Raw genomic sequence first — 8,807 nt, forward strand, 5'->3', positions numbered from 1 at the left:
GCTTCCAGGAGTGACACCTGAGCATGCTGGGATGTATGTGCCTTCTGCTGTTTGGCTGTTGGCACATGCTGGCTCCCTGCAGTCCCCCATTAATGATGACCTGGGGTGAGCTCTGTGTCAAGTTTCACTGCAGATTTGTTTCAGGCACCCGAGAACCTACAAATCCGGGGATAATGGACAGACCGTCGAATCCCCCCCTGGCTGGATTGGGCATGGCCAATGCTAATGGGAGATTTGTCTAATCTGAAAGTTCTGTAAAGTTCTGTTATGAATCAATTATTCAAATGTGATCTGTAATGTTATATTCAGTTGGCTGTACTGAACATAATTCTGATCAATAATTGTGTGCTTTCACACCCAGTACTAGTCTTCAAAGGTCCCGCATATAAATAATATGCATAGCTGGGAATAATGTATGATTCATTTTTTGATAACAGGAATAAATAAGTACACACTTCTATACAGAATTTACTGTGGCTTGCTTACACACCAGGAGTCATTCACATATTTATTTTGCTTTGCTTTTCAATGTGCGTTTGATTTTTGAAAGCAGAATTTATATTTGTAAAAAGTATAAATACAAGTATACACCCCCACTCAAAAGTTTATAGATTTTCATAGAACATGTAGTGCCCAATTTCAATGTTTGAGACAGATGAACATAATGATAAATAATTATTTGGTTGCATATCCTTTGCATGCCTTGACTCACTGATGTCTGTGATCTATCAACATCATCAGCGTTGGAAAATAACCATCTTATTTTCAGGTTGTCCAATAAGCAATAATAAAACTATTTGCATTTGGATGGATGGGAATTTGGGGGTGAGAATAGATTCAGATTTAAATTATGCTGATACAGTATGGATGGCGGCACGGATGGTGCAGTGGGTAGCACTGCCGCCTCACAGCAAGGAGGTCCTGGGTTTGAATCCCCGTCGGCCGGGGCCTCTCTGTGCGGAGTTTGCATGTTCTCCCCGTGTCTGCGTGGGTTTCCTCCGGGTACTCCGGTTTCCTCCCACAGTCCAAAGACATGCATGTTAGGCTGATTGGAGAGTCTAAATTGCCCGTAGGTATGAGTGTGTGAGTGAATGGTGTGTGTGCCCTGCGATAGACTGGCGACCTGTCCAGGGTGTATTCCTGCCTTTCGCCCGATGTATGCTGGGATAGGCTCCAGCCCCCCTGCGACCCTGAACAGGATAAGCGGGTTGAGATAATGGATGGATGGATGGATGATACAGTATGGAACATGTTTGTCGGTAAGCCAAGGTATCAAATGAGCCTCAAACCATCATGCTGCTGCCAGATATGCAGTAGATACTACAAGAATTGCGTACATAATTACAGATATTTCTCTTGACTGAGTTTCCTGTTCAACTCAATGGAAAAAATATTCAGGTGAAACAATGTTTGGAATATCTACTGCATATCTTGTAGCAGCACAGTGGTTTGAGGCTCATTTGATACCTTTGATAGATGTCTTGGACCCTTGATGATTTAAAGCCAATGTGTCCTATACTGTATCAGCATAATGTACAGCTGAATCTAGTCAGCTGTACATTATGCGCGGGTGTATGTCATTATAAGCAATTTGCTTGGTGTAATCATAAAACATCGTATGGGACCTTGAGTTTTACAAAAATACTGTAAGTTTGGCCTCTAGTCTGTCACCAAACTGGAAGTCCAATGTAAGGCTTTGATTGCTTAATTATGCAAGATCATTCCTTTGCCAAGTTTTTTCATCTTAAATTCTAAATGGGAAATTACTTGTAATGTCAAAGTAAAGAATGAGTAGTCGTGGACATATTGCACATATCTTGTGGGTAGGTCAGCAAATTAATAATAAACAATAAACAGTAGTCCTAATACCCCTTTTTTTACATCAAATCAGCAAAATCGTGGCATGAGAACTCAATAAGACTTTTGTAGGACTGACTTCAGTGTTCTTTCCAAATTGCACCCTTTTCATTGTCAATTTGCTTGTATTTCTCAAGGTACAAACGCGTTTTTAGCTTCATTACAAATTTTAATTTAAAGAAAATGACTGAGATAGCTGCCGGCTATATTTGCAGTACACATCCAATTATTGATCATAATGACTACTGAAAAGGATGTATCATGATATTACTACTGCCAGCATAGTGCATAACGCATTTTAAAATATATTTATAAGCGAAGCACGGTGTAATGTACATTTTCAAATCAACTGTAGTTTTTCATATACAATATGAAAAAGAACAATGATGTAGTTTAATAAAAGATGCTTCATCAGCTTCGGTCCGACTACAAGAAAAGTGCCTGTGATTTCCGTGATACAGATCAATGTAAGTCTAAACATACAAACTTTTTTTTATCCACAGTGTCTCCAATGATTGCACTTTTATTAAAAGCTTGTGGTTCAAATAAGAACATTATTTTAAATAATATTAGCAAGGACATTACATTCAACGAGTTGCTCTACAACACACCCTAAGCAGCTAACCTTAAAAGTACCTTTTTCAGGTTTTGAATGCAACCCAGTTTCTGTCATTTCTTCTCATTCTACATTGTTCAGCGAACCATTTGCAGTTTAATTTTAATTTAACATTCATTTAAATGTTAAATTAACATGGGGCGACATGGCTCAGGCAGTAAGAGCAGTCGTCTGGCAGTCGGAGGGTTGCCGGCTCGATCCCCCGCCTGGGCTGTGTCGAAGTGTCCCTGAGCATGACACCTAACCCTCAAATGCTCCTGATGAGCTGGTCGGTGCCTTGCATGGCAGCCAATCGCCGTTGGTGTGTGAGTGTGAGTGTGTGTATGAATGGGTGAATGAGAAGCATCAATTGTACAGAGCTTTGGATAAAGGCCAACCATTTACCATTTATTGCATATTCTGAAGAGATTGTCTGGATGCATCCACTAAGGAGGCAACAGTGACCCCATGTGGTATGATGATAGAACTGTAATGGTGAAAGGACAACAATAGACAGGCATAAAATAAATTAACAAAAATATGTTGTTCTATATTATACTAATAACTAAACACAGGACTAAAATGAAAAAGGATTTTTAATCCTTAATGCATTCTTAGTATGAAAAACCTGTCACATATGTGCATTATATAAAAGAGTTTAGAGCTTAGAAAATACGAAAGATAGATAGATACAGTCAGGTCCATAAATATTGGGATATCGACACAATTCTCCTCTTTTTGGCTCTATACACCACCACAATGGATTTGAAATGAACCAAACTTTAACTGCAGACTTTCAGCTTTAATTTGAGGGTATTTACATCCAAATCAGGTGAACGGTGTAGGAATTACAACAGTTTCTATATGTGCCTCCAACTTTTTAAGGGACCAAAAGTAATGGGACAATTGGCTGCTCAGCTGTTCCATGGCCAGGTGTGTGTTATTCCGTCATTATCTAATTTACAAGGAGCAGATAAAAGGTCTAGAGTTCATTTCAAGTGTGCTATTTGCATTTGGAATCTGTTGCTGTCAACTCTCAATATGAGATCCAAAGAGCTGTCAATATCAGTGAAGCAAGCCATCATTAGGCTGAAAAATCAAAACAAACCCATCAGAGAGATAGCAAAAACATTAGGTGTGGCCAAATCTACTGTTTGGAACATTCTTAAAAAGAAAGAACGCACCGGTGAGCCCAGCAACACCAAAAGACCCGGAAGACCACGGAAAACAACTGTGGTGGATGACAGAAGAATTCTTTCCCTGGTGAAGAAAAACCCCTTCACAACAGTTGGCCAGATCACGAACACTCTCCAGGAGGTAGGTGTATGTGTGTCAAAGTCAACAATCAAGAGAAGACTTCACCAGAGTGAATACAGAGGGTTCACCACAAGATGTAAACCATTGGTGAGCCTCAAAAACAGGAAGACCAGATTAGAGTTTGCCAAACAACATCTAAAAAAGCCTTTACAGTTCTGGAACAACATCCTATGGACAGATGAGACAAAGATCAACTTGTACCAGAATGATGGGAAGAGAAGTGTATGGAGAAGGAAAGGAACTGCTCATGATCCAAAACATACCCCCTCATCAGTGAAGCATGGTGGTGGTAGTGTCATGGCGTGGGCATGTATGGCTGCCAATGGAACTGGTTCCCTTGTATTTATTGATGATGTGACTGCTGACAAAAGCAGCAGGATGAATTCTGAAGTGTTTTGGGTAATATTATCTGCTCATATTCAGCCAAATGCTTCAGAACTCATTGGACGGCGCTTCACAGTGCAGATGGACAATGACCCGAAGCATACTGCGAAAGCAACCAAAGAGTTTTTTAAGGCAAAGAAGTGGAATGTTATGCAATGGCCAAGTCAATCACCTGACCTGAATCCGATTGAACATGCATTTCACTTGCTGAAGACAAAACTGAAGGGAAAATGCCCCAAGAACAAGCAGGAACTGAAGACAGTTGCAGTAGAGGCCTGGCAGAGCATCACCAGGGATGAAACCCAGCGTCTGGTGATGTCTATGTGTTCCAGACTTCAGGCTGTAATTGACTGCAAAGGATTTGCAACCAAGTATTAAAAAGTGAAAGTTTGATTTATGATTGTTAGTTTGTCCCATTACCTTTGGTCCCTTAAAAAGTGGGAGGCACATATACAAACTGTTGTAATTCCTACACTGTTCACCTGATTTGGATGTAATTAAAGATGAAAGTCTGCAGTTAAAGCCCATCTTGTTTGTTTCATTTCAAATCCATTGTGGTGGTGTATAGAGCCAAAAAGATGAGAATTGTGTCGATGTCCCAATATTTATGGACCTGACTGTAGATAGATACTTTATTCATCCCGAGGGAAATTTTAGAAAGAACATCTAAATATAGCGTTGTTGTTTGTAACAGTTTGAGGGGAAGCTGTGCTCAGTCCTGCAGTGTGGTGAAGGATACTGCAGTTCGAAATAACATCTCACCCCTCTCAAGAGCAGACCACTTTCCACAAGTGTTTTTAAAAAACAAAACAATTTTTCAAACTAACTGAGGCCCTGAGGCCTCAAAGGGGTTTCCGTTTGAAACCACAACCTTCCTCTCCAAATGAATGCTGTACAGATGACATTCATTGTATATCACTGTTCCTAACTATAGTAAAGCTATAGAAAGAGATGTGGTCCCCCATAACAGCAGAATGCTAGGCTCCTTCCTTATATTTGGAGGATAAAAAAGTACTTAATTCACACCAATCAACATCTTTAGGATATCAGCCAGTTTTCAGTGACACCTGTATCTACACTCAGTGAGCACATTATTAGGTATCTATTAGATGTATTTTTTGACATATTGGTCCTCTGCTGCTGTAGCTTATCCACATTTGATGTGTTGTGTGTTCAGAGATGCTCTTCTGCATACCCCGGAATGTGTGGTTATTTGCATTACTATCACCTTCCTGCCAGCTTTGACCAGTCTGGCCTTTCTCCTTTGACCTCTCTCATTAACAGTGCGTTTTTGTTTTTCTCACTGGATGTTTTCTGTCTTTTGCACCATTCTCTGCAAACTCTAGAGACAGCAGGAGATCAGCAATTTCTGAGATACTCAAACTACCCTGACTAGCACCAACAATCATTCCACGGTCGGAGTCACTTAGATCACATTCCTTCCCTATTCTGACATTTGGTCTGAAAGAGCTGAACCTCTTGACCATGTCTTGCTTCTTGCTTATGCATTTAGTTGCTGCCACATGATTGCCTGATTAAATATTTGCATTAACAAGCTGGCATACAGGTCTAACTAATAAAATGTTCACTTTGTGTATATATCATAAAAATTTCAATTGTATAAATGCAAATTAAATTACTGAATCCATTTTGACTGTTTCATTCCAAATGATTACAGTAACTTATTTCACTCTCATTTTATACTTGGTAATGATAGTAAAAATGGCTGATGCTTTACAAAACATTCATTTAGCTAGATAAACAGTGTGATTGACTGGGGTTACAGTCAGAATTTAACTGCAGATGGTGAGGAAAGCCCATTGCTATGAATTTTCAGATGCTCAAATATGTAAATGTTTTGGTAAATACTTTTTTGTGCTTGACTGATCTTGGTACACTTGAGCCAACAATATAAAATTGCATGGAGAAATTGCTTTCCATCTCCTTGTACTTTAACTTCTGTGTGTGTACTTAGGAGTGGCAGACTCTGGATGAGTTGCACAAAGTGGCAGAAATAATCTACAGCAGAAGGTAAACAGGATGCAGTACCATTAATGCACAACAAGGGGAGCTGAAGCTCCCTTTAGCAGATAGAAAGGTGGGTTCCATTTATAACATCCATCCATCCATTATCTTAACCCGCTTATCCTGAATAGGGTCGCAGGGGGGCTGGAGCCTATCCCAGTATACATTGGGCGAAAGGCAGGAATACACCCTGGACAGGTCGCCAGTCAATTCGCAGGGCACACACACCATTCACTCACACACTCATACCTATGGGCAATTTAGACTCTCCAATCAGCCTAACGTGCATGTCTTTGGACTGTGGGAGGAAACCGGAGTACCCGGAGGAAACCCACGCAAACACGGGGAGAACATGCAAACTCCGCACAGAGAGGCCCCGGCCGACGGGGATTCGAGCCCAGGACCTCCTTGCTGTGAGGCGGCAGTGCTACCCACTGCACCATCCGTGCCGCCCCCATTTATAACAGGCAATAGTAAAAAAAAAAAAGCACAAAGAATCTGTTCTGTATATAATTGTTTATAATTAACTTTAAGCAATTACAAAATGATTTCAGTAAAGATGATGAGAAAATTCATCATAATCTCAATATGTTACATTACTGTATTGCAAGTTTCTTAAGCTATGGGTCTGGATAAAAATTGGGTCATGGGAGTGTATGAGGTTGATCCTGGAATGAGTTTGTAGACCACTAGGCTAAGCTAGTATTTGTATTTGACAGGTCCCTGAAAGGTATTTCTAATTGGGGTCCCAATATTGGGTCCTGATAGAAAGTACTGTAAGAGTGGAGGCAATGCTGCACTGGAGAACATGTGCTCAGCTAAGATTATGTCTTTGTAGCAAAATAATACAGAATGGAGATAAGATCATCCTCTACATGTGATATCGCTTCTCCTGTAATGGCATGTTCTACTTGTTTCAGCAATCTAACCAACAGCTTCTTGGATTGCACACATTGATAGCAATGACACTTCCTCCACCTCCACCGTGCTTCACAGATGAGCTCGTATGCTTTGGATCATGAGCGGATCCCTTCTTTCTCCACACTTTGGCCTTTCCATCACTTTGGTAAAAACGTATACACCAACCAACCGGGTGCTAATAAGAATATTTCACAGGGGTTGTTATGTGGGCACCTTCCTTCGCTGATGTTTTGTTGAGTTAGGCCCACGACACCTCCAGAAGTAAAGCCTGGCAAATGTCAATGCAGCGCCTTGTTAGTGTGTCAATAAGTTATGATCAACTACTTCAGAAGTACAGTATGTATTAAGCCCTGGTACTGAGTCCAGTGGCAGTGTTAGGGTCAAGCCTGAACCTTGCTCTATTGAGCTACAGTGCAACTTTCTGCTTGGACAATGCTTAAACATGTTTTGACTGCACCCACAAATTTGTCAACACTACTAGCCCAAATGCTGCTAATGAGTGCCTGTTGTAAATCATTCATTATTATTGGAAGAATGGTGCCATGTGCCTTTTATTTTCTGTTTCTTGCTACTTACAGTACATTTTCAACTTTAGCTTACTCTTTTTAATACTATGCTGCCCCCAGGCGTTGGTGGAGTCAGCACTGTAATCTTAGGGTTTGAAAATATATCTTCCATTATCTGAGACACACGCAGTTGCATTGTTTGAATCAACCTCAACGTTCAATGGGCATTGTTTGATGTTATCCACCACTAAGCTCTAGCTTACAACAAGGTGCAGATGCTGATAGGCAGAATTTTCTCTGCACACCCCCTATTGGGAATGTCCTTGCAGAAAGGAAGACTCCTCTCCTCCCCTTTCAGACCACCTGCACCACTGCAGAAGACAGTACAGGTCTGAGTTTCACAGTTAATGTTAGCCATAGCTTAGCCAGAAGCCCATGTACATTAAGAACACAGGATGGCATGTATAATTACCTTCACTGAAGTTACAGTTGGTCTATATTTCTCTTTGATTGAGTGATGTCGCACTTCCTCAGCACTAGCAATGTCATAAAAACCCACCGTTGTCTTATGTTAATATAAATTCTAGAGGCTAATGTTCAAAGGTCAGTCCAGACATTGAAGTTGAAGAGAGGTTGGGTATTCCAGCAAGACAATGATCCAAAGCATACTTCAAAATCAACCATGGAGTACCTGCAGGGAAGACGGATGAAGGTTTCGAAATGGCCTCCGCAGTCCCCAGACTTGAATAATACTGAAAATCTGTGGAGAGAACTCAAACATGGCATCCATGCAAGGAGGCCGAAGACTATTTCTGAGCTAGAGGTGCTCTGCCAGGAAGAATATGGAAGAAGTGAGAATTGAAAGACTCTTAGCTGGCTCCAGGAAGCGTTTACAAGCTGTTAAAGTTGCCGGAGGAGGAGTTACAAAGTAGTAACTGACAGGGTTCCCCAACAAGGCCTTTTTATTTTTAATTATTTTGAAACTGTAAAATGTTTTAATGAAAAGTAATCTTGCTTTAAAATTTGAAGAAATCTGTCCCGTTTAACATTGTACCATTTAGAGGGCAAGTTTGTTTCTCCTCACTTAGGCTTTTTCACCAGGGGTACCCAAATTTTTTGCACACTACTGTTTGTTTGACAGTCTATACCTTGACTGGCACGTTAGGGTAGCCTATAGCCTAGTACATGAAAGGGTGTCCAAA

The sequence above is a fragment of the Conger conger genome, chromosome 4, assembly GCF_963514075.1.
Source record: "Conger conger chromosome 4, fConCon1.1, whole genome shotgun sequence".
In the NCBI taxonomy this organism is placed as follows: Eukaryota; Metazoa; Chordata; class Actinopteri; order Anguilliformes; family Congridae; genus Conger; species Conger conger.